This window comes from Xyrauchen texanus, chromosome 20 (genome assembly GCF_025860055.1).
Source record: "Xyrauchen texanus isolate HMW12.3.18 chromosome 20, RBS_HiC_50CHRs, whole genome shotgun sequence".
NCBI classification, from domain to species: domain Eukaryota; kingdom Metazoa; phylum Chordata; class Actinopteri; order Cypriniformes; family Catostomidae; genus Xyrauchen; species Xyrauchen texanus.
In genome coordinates, this window is record NC_068295.1 from 13,060,870 (window position 1) to 13,078,330 (window position 17,461).

The window sequence follows — 17,461 nt, forward strand, 5'->3', positions numbered from 1 at the left end:
AACAGAAACTGTATTTTTACATTCTGGATTGAGCTTTCTGTGGCCTTCTTTCTAAAGTAAGAACCAGAAAATGAATGGTTAATTAAAATCAGAGTGGACTGTGCTAATACACTTTAAAATTATTTTTTATTGCATACAATATAACTAAATAATCAATTATAATAATAAAAAAATAGGCTACATGCCATCTGTATGAGAATGTAGAATATTAAGAATGTAACGAATGAATTAAACAACAGAGAATATTTTAATATGTCTGATGTTACTTCTGATGCATACTAACATCAGACATTTAATATGTCTGATGTTAGTATGCGCGCAGCCGCACACCTGCACGCTCTGTCAATCAAACATGCCCATGCTCGAGAGTCACTTATCACAGTGTGAATCTGTGTCAAACTCAAACCTGTTTGAAATGTTCCCCAGTATAACAGAACAGTAATAAGAGAAAAAAATTATAAACAATAGTTTATTTTGCAATAACGCCGCTGAAACGTCGTCACGCAATTGATTATTCATGAACTGCATTACCTCACAGCAAAACACTAAACAGGGTGAACAAATGCTAATGATTTGTCACTAGAGCATTTTTGGAGTTAAGTACAGGAAATATATCTCTTTTTTTATTTCACAAATCTCAGGTTTGTGTGATGCTGAACACTCTTTGTCTATTGGTAGACAGTGTCTTTGACAGTTCCTTAGGAAAATTATCCAGGGTTTATTATATTAACCACAATTTAACCCTGGTATTTGTAGTTAAACAAATTATAAGAAGCTATTGTGTGTGACAGCAGCAAGTAATTGTCACTAATTAGATGGAAATGATGTCCAGTGACGTCATTGGCTGTTAGGCCATTAGCGAAAGTCCTAGGAATTCAAAAGAGTGCAGTCGCACGATATATTACGAATTAGCAAAATTGACAATTTTACCATGAGTGTGTTGGAAAGTGACTCTTTCCAAGGTTTACATCAGACCAAGGTTTACATCAGTTAGAACGAACACTAATCTCATGATGGTGACTTCAAATTAAACACCATGATTTAAAAAAATAGCATGGGTAACACTAAACAGAACTGTAAACAAAGCTACAAACCTTATTAATTACCAACAACTGCTTTATTTACGCTCCACATAAGCCCACAAAATTCAATATTCAAGTGCGAACACAACTGAAACAAGATCATTCTAAACATTGAGAATACATTTAAAAAAACATGCATTATTTCATCAAAATTAACCGACATATACATTTTTATCAGTTTAACTGGTTACCAGAATTTCAGAAAAACTTTTAACTCGTGAACAATTGAAAGCGATTCCGTTCTTGTTTTCTGTTAAGTTTGTTTTCGGTTAGAAATTTCTGCAAAAAGTTTCTGTTTTTGTTATTTTATTCATTTCTAATCTCTGGCAGTAGCTACCTGTGTGTGACTTTTTGAGTGCAAAGAGGGACAGTGATTCTCTCTGACAGGAGAGCTCAACATGTGTGGACAGCAGGCCGACCAGGGGCACGACTGCAGTCTTTGATCTTCGCTTGCATCGCCGTCTGTTTTGCGTTTAAGGTCTTGCTGAGCGCGAGGCATTGGATACACCTTGAATGTTGAGGGGGACCCCTGTGCCCTGCCACCCTTTAAAGACCCAGTATCTCTTTTCAAAGCTGAAGGGGCCCTCCACAACCCCACTGCCACAACCTCAAAAACAACACTTAAGACACACATGGCATGAAAGCACCATATAATTGAAGGATTGAAATTGAAAGTAACCTGGAATATGCTTGTTGTCAAGTGTTGGGATTCAAAGTGTGCTATGTCACAAATGTAATGCTGTAGTGTCATGCAGAACAACAAGTGGAGGACAAGAGAAAAACAGATCTACCATCCTTTAAGCTTTTGAGAAATATTACCATAAGAAAAAAATATTTTTGCAGTTCAGTTTACTTAAAGGTGCACTCAGTCATTTTTTTCCCTCATTAAAGTTTAACTCCTAAGGACACAAATCAAAATTTTTTTTGCAATATATGTAGGAAATCATGACCACTTCACAGTGACCTTATAATAGCGGTTTTATTCTACATGGAGAGGGATCCGCACATGGGGGCTTCCATGTTAGAATCACATGACCAGCTGAATACTACTCGCTTAATCTCAGTAATCATCATGTTATTTGATACTTTTACTCATTGATTTAAGTAGGCTAATCATGAAAGTGAAAACAACATTTCTACAATGGCATCTGAAACTGAAAACTATTGATTTTAAACGATGATGCATACAAGCCGCTATACTGTAGGTGTCAGTGTACATCCAAGAAGACACAAAGACAAGTTACTGAGTGCATAATAATGTAATGTAAACAATAATGTAGCAGCTGGCAAAACTTCAGTTGATACAGCACCTTACAAATGTGAGTTGAATACTTAACCATCAGCCCAAGCTGTTTGAATATGTACATTGTTTGAGATATAAGTGTTCAACTGAGATTAGCTAGTGTGCTAAATATACCGGCAACACATCATGTGCACTTGAAACGTCACTTCCTTCAGCTGTTAAGCAGCAAATAATTCTGTGTAGTATAAAAAAAAAACAATAAGTGTTCCATTTGGGATGATACTACTCTTTGAAAATTCATACTGTACAAGGCGGAGTGCATAGTATATTTTTTAAGTGCATAGTGTATCGTTTGGTACACAGCTTGGGCAGCGGATTTCCATTTCCCAGCATGCTTTGCATGAGACTGGATGGAGTACACAAACTTTGAATTAAGTGTTATTTTATGCATTTTTTTCAAGATGACAATATGAGGAGCTAGAGCGGATTTTCCGTTTTCAACAGCTGTCATGGTGGAGCAACATTTTGAGGAGAAACTTGCCAAACAAGTTATACAAATACATTTACGACCCCTCATCTCCTCTCCATTCGAATAAAGCAGTGATTGAAAATACTTGGCAAGAAATTGCAGCTTCCCAAAATTCTGATAACGACACTGTAAAGAGAAAATGGAAACAACTACGGGACCGATTTGTCTGAGCCAGGAAGAAATGGAAAGGCATCCACAGTGATATCCAATCATTTTGGACATGTTGGGATGGCTTTATAACTTCATAAAACCGTCAAATTTTCCAGATTCGGTAATGTTGTTTTAATGTGACTGATCATAAGAAAGTTTTATTATTGTTATTAAAAGCAAACTTCAATGAATACTCCTAGCATACTTGTAAACGCCCCCCCCCCATCCCCTAAATGTTTTTATACTAAAACATGCTGATCGAGAGTGATTATCTGATGCACGCAGCCAAGTCCGTTTACATTAGCGCTTGTCTCTCTCTCTCTCTCTCTCTCACACACACACACACACACACACACACACACATTCGTGTGGCTATCCTTATGAGAACTCTCCATAGACAATGATTTTTATACTGTACAAACTATAGATTCTATCCCCTAACCCTCACAAAAAACTTTCAGCATTTTTACATTTAAAAAAAAAACGTAGTTAATATGTTTAAGCGATTTTAAATATGGGGACATTAGAAATAAACCACATTTATAGCATAATACCCTTGTTATTACCAGTTTGTAACCTAAAACATGTCCTTGTAAACTACCCACACACACAATGTTGGAGAAGTCAAACATAGGCAAACCGGACTGCTGATATTATTTGTTCATTAGTTTTTACAGCTATAAAAATAAAATGAAATAAATACAGTACAGCAGGCATTACCCATTTGTTCACGCTTACTATATTATATACCGTATTTTATTTTTTTATGACAAGAAATAACAAAATAAATATAATAATAATAAAAAATACTCCTCTACACTCTGCCCACCTCTACCGGCTGCGCAGTGTCACGTGCAAAAACAACTCACTCCAGGGGGCACTGCAGGGGAATTTAGAACCTACTAATGAAAAAGTTCATTCAATTTAGATGTCACCTCCAACACTGGAGCTGAGCTTGCATTTCTTTAGCAGAATGTTGGTATACGTTTTGATTTTTGGCTTTATTAACCTCAAATGATTTTGCCCATGCCTTATATCCTTATGCTCCAGCAAAAGGAGTCAATTTTGTTCCAAACACTTCATATAGGATGAGATCATCTATAATTAGTGCCCTTACTTGAAATGACACAAAGCACAAATTGTGTCTGGCAAATATACAATGAAAAAAGGAGAAAATAGAATAACGGTATAACTAAAAGAGAAAAAATAACGGTATAACTAAAAGAGAAAAAGCCATCACTCTTATAGGCAGTGAAAGAAAATCAAAAGCAATGTGCCTCTGAGCACAAATACAATGAGACAACTATAAATCCAGGGACACCCTGTAGGAAAAATTTCTGCACAACATGTGAAATAGCTACGAATTGTTACAAACTGAGCTTTCTTAAAAGGCTTGTATGCTAACTAGAACATTCCAACTTCTGACTTTAAGACAGCCATCTATCGGCAACCTGACATGAGACATTTGTGAGCTCTGTCGTTCCTCCAGGTTCTCTTGACAACTTCTATTTTCACCCCTGGGTTATTGTCCAGTGTGTAATTCATCTCTAGGCTATAAATCTTTGGCAGCCCACAGTAAAGATTATAAGATATGTGGGGAGAGGAAAGGCAAGGGGAAGACAGGGATAGAATTTGTGCTGTCTGTTATAGCCTCAAAAACAAATGTGATACTACAAATAGAGCAATGTTTTTGTCTGGAACTATACAACTGCTCATGGGATGTAGAGACTAAACAAAAGAGCAAAAACAGTACAGTTAGACACAACACTGGACTGTCGACAACATATTTTAACTGGAATTAATGGCACATTGTTTCTTTACCATACAGTACAATGCATTCAAGTGGCCCAGGATACAAACACAGTAAGTTTGCATGCGCAGTCATAATCTCGCCTTCCAAGTATACATGACACAACGTGTAATCGAATATGGGAAGGAAGGACATCAATTACGGTGGGTTATATACACGCATCCATTTTATTTTGGAGCTCACACACAATTCAGAGACCAATTGTGGTCCGATTAACATGTATGCATGCTGGACGAGGCCGATCAACAATCAAACGATCTAGGTATGTTAGTCCGATATTCAGACTGAACTGTTTACATGACATTTTAAAGATGAAGTATTGTTTTAAGTTTGAAATCAAACTTGAAAAGCGGGCCAGAAGAAATCTCAGTCCACTTTAAAGGCCAGAGACACTGTGAATGCAAATAGAATTGGGTTCTTTTTCTCTTTTTATTTGTCCACTAAGAGAACTTTGAAATTGGTTCTTTTAAAGTTGACTGGAGTTAAAGGTAAACAAAATATATTTTTGTTTACGTTTCACCAGCTCTTTTTCATCGTCCTATTATTCCAAATTTAACGCACCATCGATGCATTTATACTAATTGCAGCATCATTTAAAAATATTTTTTGGATGTGCACAAACAGGGGAAATATCACCAAATGAACACCTAAGCAGAATCAAAACGTCAGTGCATTTCTTCAGAATTTCTAGGCGAAAGTCTGTTCACCAACTATAAATTAGACTTAAGTCAACATTCTATGGAAAATCTCAGAGTTTGAGATAAGTTTGAAGTTTATATACTCTAATAGCAATACAACTGATCATGTGATCTCAACATGGCGGCCACCATGCAAGGGTGACCCACGTTGTGGTGTGATGTGTAAAACTTGATGTACTACATATTTTTCCACTTAAAGGAATATTCTGGGTTCAATACAAGCTAAGCTCAATCAACAACATTAGTGGAATAAGGTTGATTACTCTCAAAATTAATTAAGAATCATCCCTCCTTTTCTTTAAAAAACAAAAAAACAAAAATGAGTTCCAGTGAGGCACTCACAATGATGTGAATTGGGCCAATCTGTAAATGTTAAAATACAATATGCGTGTTAACATTATTTTAGTGTGATAAAATCGCTAAGTAACCATTTCTGTGTAGTTATATTTAATTTTAATTTAACATATTAGTGTAAACACAAACATCAAATTAAACAACTTCACAGCTCAAATAATACACACAAATTAATGTAAGTGCTTTTATAAAATTATAAGCTTCACATTTCTGTTTCTAAACCCTACAACAGTTGTAGGCTATTTCCATTAATTATAGTGCAGCTCCTATATACTTGAATGGGGAAACACTGAAATATCATAAACGGTTGATCAAGATTACGATCAAAGAACATATTTCAAATCAGCAATAAAATCTAACAACAATGCAATCATAAATTGTGCTGTTATCTCAGATACACCTAAAAAATACTTTTCCTCTGGCTTGCATAGCTAATGCGCATGCGTGTTCTCGAGTTGACTGACAGGCAATATCTGTATTTAAATGGTGATTGGCTCTTTTACCTTTAAGGCAGGACTTCCTTTCTAAATCTGTTGTGCGTTCCAATTTCTCCCATTCATTTTAATAGAATTAGCCTGTCTAGTAATAGTCTCTGATTTGACTTGTATTGAACCCATAATATTCCTTGAAGCTTCACAGCAATCAATTATTCAATACTTTGACAAATGGATCATGTCTCAGATTTATTGAGCATTACAATAGCAAGAGGCAAGTACAATCTGCTGTTGTAAATGTTACAGATGTAAAATGCAGGGTTAGCAAAGGGGGTTTAGCAAAACTAAAAAGCATATAAATCAATGTCATAAGATCACACTTATCAAGTACTGCTAGAGATTTAACTAAAAGATCTAAACATCAGAATCATCTTAGACATCTGTTCCATTAGCTAAACACCCTCATCATTATAATAACCTTCAACATAACTGATTCAGTATCATTTATAAATACATTTTAGAGATCCTCTCACTTTTCAGCAGTTATAAAATACAGACCTACTTTATCTGGTTTCAAATATATTTTGCATTTTCAAAGATGGACTAACAGTCTTATTTATCTTTTTGTTGGGGGGCCTTCTTATATCTCCTGAGCACTACACATGGCATTAGAAAACACAAGCACAAAGCTGTTCAGCTATTAATACAGCTCAACCACACAAGTACACTATGCAGCTTTCAAACAAGGTCAAGTGAACTCTTGGTACACAAAATGATTGGGCATGTAACTGTAGTTCTCTTGATACACTCACAAGCAGTGCAGTTAGTCAGATTAGTGCACTTATTTAGTAAGATGCTGGGCAAAAGTGCATGTGCATCTAGTTAAACTGTAACAAGTATGAATTAATTCATTTTCAATAGTGCATATCATTTAATAATAGTCCAACTCTTTAACTAAACTGCTAAACATAGCTCAATTTAAATCAAATGAAAGAGTGATACCTGTAATTTCAAAAAGTGTTTCAAATCTATGCTACGTATATACTTGTGACTCAACCAGACTCACTTCAAGCACATGATATCAAATATCTCGAAACTGCTCAGACATTTATTTTGAGTTACTGAACTGACACAAATCAAGAATTTTAGCTACATGTAAAAACAAAATAGTAAAAGTAATATTAAACCTCAAGTATTGAAGAAAAAATAAACAATAAGCCGTTAATATCAATGGCCACCCTGTTTCAACAACCCATAGCTTATTTACAAAGGTCAGGATGTTGCATATTGTTCCAAAGAGAGGAATAGAAATGGAGCATCAAGTCTTGTCCAGTACGTACTAAAAGCTAAAAGGTTTCTTGGAAGCCCAGGAAAACCAGAGCACCGCTGTCCTGAAGTGCACTTGGCAGAGGCCTTAGGCAAATAACCCTGCCAACACTGTCCCACTCCCAAGTGACAGTTGCAGCATGAAATGGGTAAAAAAATAAAAGGTGGTTTTATATAAGGACTGAATAAATAATTTAATTAGAATTAATATCACTATGAAAATAATGAATGTGTGTATATGTGTGCTAGAAAGAGAGACAAAGACAGAGATGAAAGAGAAGACATATTGCAACCTCTTTCCCCTTGATAACTGTGCTATATAATGAGAATGTCAAGCTTTTGCCATGAAGATGCAGAAATAGAGGATGATATCACACTGGTTCAGTCACTTGAAGCCCCCAGGCGACAAACTCCACCTTCAATTGCCAGTGATTGTCCCGCAACTGCCCCAGGAGGAAGTCTGGATATGTGAGTCTGGTAAACAGAGAGAGAGACAGAGACAGAGAGACAGAGACAGAGACAGAGAGAGACAGAGAGAGAGAGAGAGAGAGAGAGAGAGAGAGAGAGAGTTACAGTTTTTCTTGATTGCTAAGACCCATTTCATGAAACAATTTTCTGGGTGTCGTCCTTGATAGCACCTTATCCTTTGAAACCCATATTAATAACATAACTCGTTCTGCATACTTTAATTTACATAACAGTAACCGTCTTCGTCCCTCTCTCACATTGAACAGCACTGCCATTCTTATTCATCGAGTTACATCACACACTGATTACTGCAATGCTCTCCTCTCTGGTCTTCCTTCCAAACTTCTCCATAAACTTCAGCTGGTCCAGGACTATCATTTCTAGAACCCCCTCTATTGAACACATTTCACGTGTTCTTATACATTTGGACTGGCTTCCGGTTAAGTACTGAATTGATTTCAAAATATTGCTTCTTACATACCAGGCCTTAAATAATCTTACTCCCTCATAAGTCTCTGATCTTTTTCATACCTATACACCTATTCGTACCGTCAGATCTTCCTTATCAACTCTTCTTGTCATACCACGTATCCGTCTGAACACTATGGGTTCTAGAGCTTTTAGTTACACTACCCCTCATTATGGAACTCCCTTCCTCTGGACATTCATGACAGTGAAAGTATTCATACTTTTAAATCTCATCTTAAAACTCACCTTTTTAAACAGGCTTTTTTATGACTGTGCATGCTTTGAGTTTATAAATTGTATCTTCCAATGTTTTATTGGATATTGTAGTACTGTTTGTTGTTACTGTTGATGCTTTCATGGTTGACTTTTTTGTGCTTGAGTGACACCATTTGTACAAGCCTCAAACTTCCAAATCAAATTCAAATATTTCACTCAAAACATATTATTTTCTGCATATTAAAAGGTGCAGAATGTAAGATTCAAATATCCTTGTTATTAAAGACACCTGTGGCCATTAAGTGAACTGCAGCCTACCTGTTGCTCGTGCACACACTCCATAAGGAGCATCGACCAAAACAATGACGTAACATACAAAGAAACTGAAGGTGATTCACTGACATCATGCAGACAGATAATTAAAATTACACAGTTATGATTGTTTTGCTGCAAAATTTGAGACTGTATATTATATCCATCCAGTGCTGGAACAGGGCTAAAACAAAGTGTGGATATAGATCTGACTGCGAGACTGTATTTTGAAGTAATCACTTTTATTTGCATGATACATTGACTGCATTTATACAATAGCCTATGTTGGCGTTAGCTAGCTAGCTAGCCAGCTTTATCTATAGCTGTTAGCTAAATTTGGTGGATAATGACAGTACCTGTTTATAAAATAGACTGTACTTTATAAATATTTTGATTCCATCACAACTGTCATTTTGATATATCGATGAGCTATTGTTTTATAATAATAGAATGTATATATTTACTGTAAAACCAAGTTACGTTACACTAACGAATGTGTCTTTTTGCATTATCCTGAACATTGTCTAGCATTTATTTTATGTGATATTATAGTTTAGCTAGAATTACACAGATCAATCCTTATGGCACTATATTTCACATTATTTGCAGTTATGTAAGCTTACCTGTCCAATAAGAAGAATGCCAATTCAGGGTTGGTTTTGATCCCCAAAACTGAACTAAGGTCCCTCCAGGAATCAAACGCCCTGCAAATGTTCACTCTAGTTTTCGCTCAACAACGATCACGTTCCCACTTAGCCAGATGGGATTAATTAGATAAATGTTTTTTTGGCTTTGGTTTGTGTAGGAGTCGGTGTCGTGCCGGGAGCCGGATGTTTGCTGGATTCCATCTCTAAGATAATGTTACCTAGTTTTGCAGTTTGTTGTTGCTGTTGAATAGCGGAAGAGACGCACTGAGTTAAGGCTCTCGGGAGCGTGCGCAAATGTCACATATTTTGGGTTTTCCCGGACAAAGCGACCCGCTCCCTTTGCATGAAAATCAGTCTACAGGCTTTAATAGGTAACCTAGGAAGTTCGAGAAGGACACATTTTTTAAGTAGCGTTACAAGCCATTCACACATTGTAAAAAAAAGATTGAATATTACATGGAAATTGTTACTTACTGCACCTTTAACATATTAACACATTTTCTACAGGTCAATCTCTCTCTCTTTCTACAGGTCAATCTCTCTCTCTCTCTCTCTCTCATATTTTTTCTAGTATTATTTTATATAACCTCAAAACTATAGTTTTGAGGTTATATAAAATAATACTAGAAAAAATATGGAAATAAAAAAGTTCATTGGAGAGTAAGCGAATAAGAATTACTCCGGAAGTATATCGGGGCTTTAGTGTATGCTTCATAATGTGAATTGGGTGTGTTAAATAAGGTAGACATCCAAAGTGTGCAATGTTGGGGGTACTCCAGCACCGGCATTGGGAAACACTGCTTTGGAGTATGGAGGGGAAACACACAGCTGTTGAATGTTGGGAGTGCAGTGTATTTACTGGAATCAAAGGCAGCTACTGCCTGCCTACAACACACTCCTGGCCATTCTCTCTGACAGGCTATGATCAGCGACCCCTTCGGGGAGCAAAAACAATCACACAGCTCCCTGTCTGAATGTGCATGCAAGCAAGTGGAACAAAATGGCAGCGAAGGTGCGATCGTGGATTGGCCCAGGCCACTTGTCCCTAGAATTGGTCCGCAGCAGGAGACACATGGTGACAGTCAGTGAACAGATCCTGTGTGTCTGTTATGCTATCAATTGATCCATACCTCACACCCACACTCCATGTGACCTCCTAGCACAGGCCGAGGCAGATTACTAATATAGTGACTAAGTGAATGATTGATTTTCTGTTTTGTCAGTTCACTAAACCTTCAAAATCTTCAAAGCTGAGATACAATTGGAAGGGGCCTGGGTAGCTCAGCGAGTTTGACGCTGACAAGCACCCATGGAGTCGCAAGATCAAATCCAGGGCGTGCTGAGTGAATCCAGCCAGGTCTCCTAAGCAACCAAATTGGCCCTGTTGCTAGGGAGGGTAGAGTCACATGGGGTAACCTCCTCGTGGTTGTGATTAGGGGCTCTCGCTCACAATGGGGCGTGTGGTAAGTTGTGAGTGGATCGCGAAGAGTAGTGTGACCCTCCCGTGCTGTGAGTCTCCGTGGTTTCATTCACAGTGAGCCACATGATAAGGTGCGCACACTGACCATCTCAGAGGCAATTGAGACTTGTCCTACACCACCCAGATTGAGGTGAGTAACCGCACTACCACAAGGAGCTACTAAGTAGTGGGAATTAGGCATTCCAAATTGGGAGAAAATGGATAAAAAAAATAAAAAGCTGCCATACAATTCATCCCAAACCATCAGACATAAAACGGACTGATACTTCAGTTAAATGATAACAAGCAGTGTTTTGAAGTTAAACACATTTAATCTACGAAATGGTGTTTTATCTAAGATGGTTCACATGTGGTGGGGATGACCACTGCTGGAAATAATTTAAAGGTCTTAACACAAGAAGAAAGCAGATAAGACTCAATTCTCTGTGCCAAACCAGAGATTCTGAGATTAGTCTGAGATGGACATCAGACAACAGAGTGAGCAGGGTTATTTGCCCAGCCAAACATTTAAGCAGCTGTACATAATCAGAAAAGTGCTATATTTGAGACACATGACCACAAATATGCCATTAAAATTATTTCTTTATTGCTGTGTTAAGAAAAAATCTTGTGTATGATGTGTTAAAGAGCTGAAAACCAGCACGTTCATATTAGAACTGGGTCCGCAGTGTAAAAACAGGTCAATGACAATGGCCATGCTTTAGCTGTGGTTTTCACATTCGATTTTGTTCACAGCCACAGGGTTTTCAAGTGCAGGACCTTTTTTCAAAACACTAAATGGAAAAAGAGAAAAGTGAGCTGTGTCACCCTGCTGTTTGAACCAGCTGTTTGATTTGAAGGGCAGAACTACATAAAAAAATAATCTTTTATCTCTTATAGGCTATTAGTATAAATTCTGAAAGGGGTGTGGAAACTTATAAAAACAAAAGGGTTATGCAAACTTCTGCACTTAAATGTATAGGCTATATAGTTTGTGAAAATGTATATTTTATCTTAAATTGAGTTTTTTCACGATATAACCACATTTTTCCTTTTTTTAATGTACAAAATCCATGTATCCTATTCTATCCATATCGTGTCATATTGCCTGTGTAATTATGAAATTACTTGCACATTTTAATGCAAAATTCAAAACAGTGTAACCTAAAATTCTAAATACAAGGCCCACATCTCAACATATAAGTGCTTGAGTACTATGTAAAAAGTGCAGTGTAGCTGTCTGAATGTGACAATGTTATGTCCGTGCTCAAAAATACTCGCTTACTTACAGTATTCACATGTTGCACGAAGAAATGGATCAGCTTCTTTTAGCTCATTGTTGAAAACAAATTTTTATTGGTGCATTTCTACTTGCGCTGACTGACAGGAAGACTGAGCTCCTGTTCCAGTACCAACACTTGCGATCTTGGCCACTTGATTGCACGTGCACGCATCAGGAAGTGTTCAAGACTGTCCGATCTCTAAAACATGCCAAAGCTCAGTGCACTTCACCCACAATAAATCCACACTAGTGCGAATAGCTCATCGGAGCGGTCTTTCAGGCTAAGTGTATCCCAGAGTTCATCACAATCAGGAGCCGCACCCCTCCTACCTGAGCAATCGGTGTATTTTTGCTATGATGCCGTCAAGGGATGCTTTTCAACATAAGTTATTGTAATCAGATAGTGAAAAGTGAAGCATTTATTTATTTTAGTATAAATGAAAGTATTCAACATTATATAACGTGTTTAGGAAGACTTCATATCAGCATCATAATAACAAAATATTATTTGTGTATATTTATATACCTCTTTGTTACCCTTCTCGCCCAGTAATATTATTTTGTTTGTTCTTCCCTTATACTGCTGGTCATTCATCAGCCAGTGTGGCATTCGATCTGCAGTCTAGTAAATGCTGTTTTAAAATTAAACATTTATCAATTACAACCACAGGTTCTTTTCCTCATATTTATGTATTTAAACTATATGTTTTAATGCTTTTTATTTGTTGTATGAAACCACATACTGATAAGTTGTGTAAAGCAGTCTTTGGTCATCTTATATAAATAACAACCCAAAGCATTTAATTTAAATGGTATGTATTAGTAGCTATGAATGGATCGCACAGGTTTAAAGTTTTTATTTTTTAAATTGAGTTTTATACAGTGTATTGAGAAACAAACTAGAAAGAAATTGCTTGTATTTCATATTTTACTTTAGTTATGGATAACACAATTTTACAGTTAAATTTTTTTTTTTTTTATGTGCAAAGTATTGAAAATCAAAATGAGTAAAACTAATTATATTTTCACACAATAAAAAAAATGTAAAAAAATGTACTTACATATTTTCTACAGCACAATACACTAAAATACACAGTTGTGTATTAATAAAAGAAAAGATGGGTTAGGGTTAGTAGTTATTTATTATATTTAGTAGGACATAACAGTCACTGCTACCAAAATCAATCCGTTTCCAGCTGGGTGAAAATACAAAAACAGCTGTCGCAACAAGCACCAACGTGCAATCAAAAGTCATCCACACACTCACAGTCTTCACATCTACTTGCACACTAGTGGCCAAACACCGGATATACATAAGACAAGTGGGTAAGTAAGCAAGACCAAAGCCACAAGTGGGGGTATTGGGACAGGGCCAAAGAGTGCGCGCCAAGCACATGACGTCATTGCCATTGTAACCAGATACATTTCAGCGGATTTGTTGAAAGACTACAATGAAAATATCGTCAAATCAACATGCGACGCATACAAATTTCTTCTCTTCTCTGCAAACTATTCCAAAGACAATAACGAGAAGGAGAATGAGTACATAAAATGTAAGTAGAAAAAAATCAGTGAGCCTACTAGCTGAAACAGGGACATAATTACATTGTTTAGAAAATTGTCAGGACACACCCCTTAACGTTTAGTCACCCTACTTATATAAGCAAATATGTGTGCAGGATAGGAACGATTTCTTCTTCTGCTCATATTACAGTTTTTCTCAATTGCTTTGGCTCAATTCTCGATTGAGAATAATCTTTTTCAAAACAATAAGTTCAAATCTCTGAACAAATAGTTTCTTGTTCACACCAGATTTGAATTTTTTCAATTGGCATGTTTGCAAAAGAGTAAGTACAACTGTCTTCAATAACTAAATGCACATGGCTAGCTGATCAAATATGATGAGTTGATTCTCAGTGAAATTGTCAAACTCTTCACAACTTCTAAACATTCTTACATCGTGTGAGCCATCACATGGAAAACGATCCATTCAGTTATCAACATCTGTCAGACATACATTTATATTCCATAAATATCTATGACATGGAATGTCTGTGATGTCTTCTAAATATCTGGCCAAACCAACAAGAGCGACAGGATGTCCACCAAGAAGATGGGAACTTGTAGTTTTATGTTCTGTGAGGTACAATTTATTGTTTTTTTACAGAACTACCACAGCTTTTTTTCATTGTTATGTTTTTTTTGGTTGCATAGGTATCATTTTGTGGCAATTTTCTTTACATTAATCTTACTTTACATGTAAGAAATGTGTAAAAATAGACATGCAAATGTGAATTTTCTGTTTACATCTAACACATTGCTACAAACATAAATGTACTGTATACATACAAATGTGAATATCGTTTTCTGTGTACTACAGTATTGTACAGTAATGACTTTTCCCAGTTGAAATCGGTATCTAAAAAGCTCAGTGTGATGCACAATAGCATTCAGCCAGACCAAACTGACATTCTTGTATAGTACAGTAAGCAGTCAGTGTCAACAAAAAGGTAGAACAAAAATTGTATTTGGATATAACAAACATTTCCAGGGTTGACTGCCATGGTGAAAAAACATCTAAACATTTTAACTAGTATGGCTCACACTATGACAAACAAGCTTTTCATTTTGGTGGCCAATTTACTGACACAATAACTAGGTTTTTAAGTATGAATTAAACGTTTTTTTGTCGGTTACTAAATTTTGCAGACATGCAATAAAGTTGATGTCCCATAAAACAGTTGCAAAAATTGCACTTATAGTTTAGAGAATGTTAAGGCTGTTTCAAATAATGAGCCTTTTATCCATACTTTTGGATGGATGCTTGGATGGATGGATGGATGGATGTATGTACGGACATGCAAAGATGGATGGACATGCAAACTATTTAATACTTTTGGATGGATGCTTGGATGGATGGATGGATGGATGGATGGATGTACGGACATGCAAATATGGATGTAAATGCAAACTAGTTAATACTTTTGGATGGATGCATGGATGGATGAATGTGATCCCTGATGATGAACACAAGAGTAACACTTCATCCTAACTAAATTCGATGCAACAAGTTTGCACCAATCAGATATAACTCTGGGCGGAGCTACCCAGCTTGCTGCACTGGAAATAGAAACCAAGCGATTAACAAGATATCTTGATGAGCAATGCTATTAGCAGTCACGGCAGGTTTAGCATTAAAATCATTTGCCTCTGAATAAGTACTGTCAGCAGGAAATTACCACCGCACCTTCATTCTCCTTTCAAAGACATTACCTGAAGCGAGGATATGAAGTGTTTTCTGGGAGTTTAATGTCTTAGCACCTTTGTCCGTGCCAAAGAAAGTGTTTTTATTACCATCAAAAGACCATTAGAAGTAAAATTTCTTTGGCTCTTCAAACATGCTCTACACATGAAGGGCCCCTATACAGACCCTTACTGCAACATACAGCCCAACATAGCAACTAGGTAAACAGAGATACACACAGAAAAGGTTGAGGAGTTTGAAAGCAAGAAGGCTCGTTAGTGGAAGAGATTCATCAATGCCAGGCGTAAGAGCCAAAGAGCTTGAAGCAACAGCAAGCCTCTGCTTCCAGCCAACCTAAACCCTTACTGACAATAGAGTGGACAAAGAGTACATTGGCTCCTGCAAGAACTGACTAGAGCCCATGTTCAGAGCAAAAATTCAACAAAGGACTATTCTAAAACGGGTCAATGCACACCTCCTGCCATGCTCCGAGCTACTGGCTTGAATAGAAACAGTTAAAATGGCACTCACTCCGAGAGCTCTGTACTGTTTTCTTTATCTCGCTGAGCTACTAATCAGCTCTGTGCTTTCATCTCTCTCTCTCTCTCTCTCTCTCTCTCTCTCTCTCTCTCTCTCTCTCTCTCACACACACACACACACACACACACACACACACACAGGAATGTGAGGAATGTTTCTGGAATGGTACAGGAATAAGTTTGTGTCTTTATGCCATTCTCATTCCTTGAAGTTGTCAGAAAAGAGATGCACTCACACCCGTAATGTTCAGTCAAAGGTATAATTCGTCAACACATCTCTTTTTGTTCAGCTTCATTCTATGAGATTATTGTTTCAATTATATAACAGAAACCTGTGGACTAATTATCTTTAGTTCAACAGTGACTCTGAATCTTTGAATAGCTATATGTTAGATGGGGAAGGGGTGGCTTGCCATGTCTTAACAATTTTATTGGCACAAGTAAGTCCTCATGCCTTGCCTTGAGCCTCTTTAATAATACTAATCTTTGTAATAACACTAATAAACAGGGATGAAAATAGTAAGGCATTTAATGATTGTGGTTCAGATTTGTCTTAATGATTCCGGTTCCCTAACAATTTTATTAAGGATTCATTTAGAACTTGATGCAAGCGCATTAAGGCAATCCAATAACTAACTATATACTTAAAATAATACACAAATAATAAAAAATACTCTAATAAAAATAATACTCTAATAAAAGTAAATAAAAACATTTAGTTAATTTAGTGTTGATTACAAAACTCATAACGTGTCTCTTCAAAGGAATATTTTGGGATTAATACAAGTTAAAGAAATAGTTCACCCAAAAATGAAAATTTGCTCATTATTCACTTACCCTGTTGCCATCCCAGATGTGTATGACTGTTTTTCTTCAGAAGAACACAAATGAAGATTTTTAGAAGAAGATAAAGCTCTGTCAGATCTTTATAATGGAAGTACATGGGTGCCAGCACTTTGAAGGTCCAAAAGTCACATTTAGGCAGCATAAAAATAATCCATGCGACTCCAGTCGATCGATGAATGTCTTCTGAAGCAAATCGATAGGTTTATGGAAGAAACAAGTTGATAATTAAAATGTTTACCAAAGATCCATTGAGCGATGATGTGACAAGCTGAAAAACTGCGGGTTCAGTATCTGACAGTAAATCTGATAGATCAACATATTAATGGATAAATTCCAGTGATACGATGCTGTCCA

The 17,461-nt window shown here is 36.6% G+C and overlaps 1 pseudogene; it reads right to left on the minus strand.

Moving 5' to 3' along the window:
* Positions 1-7,971: 7,971 nt before the first annotated feature.
* LOC127660319 (threonine aspartase 1-like) overlaps positions 7,972-17,461 on the minus strand; it is a 45,046-nt pseudogene continuing 35,556 nt past the window's right edge.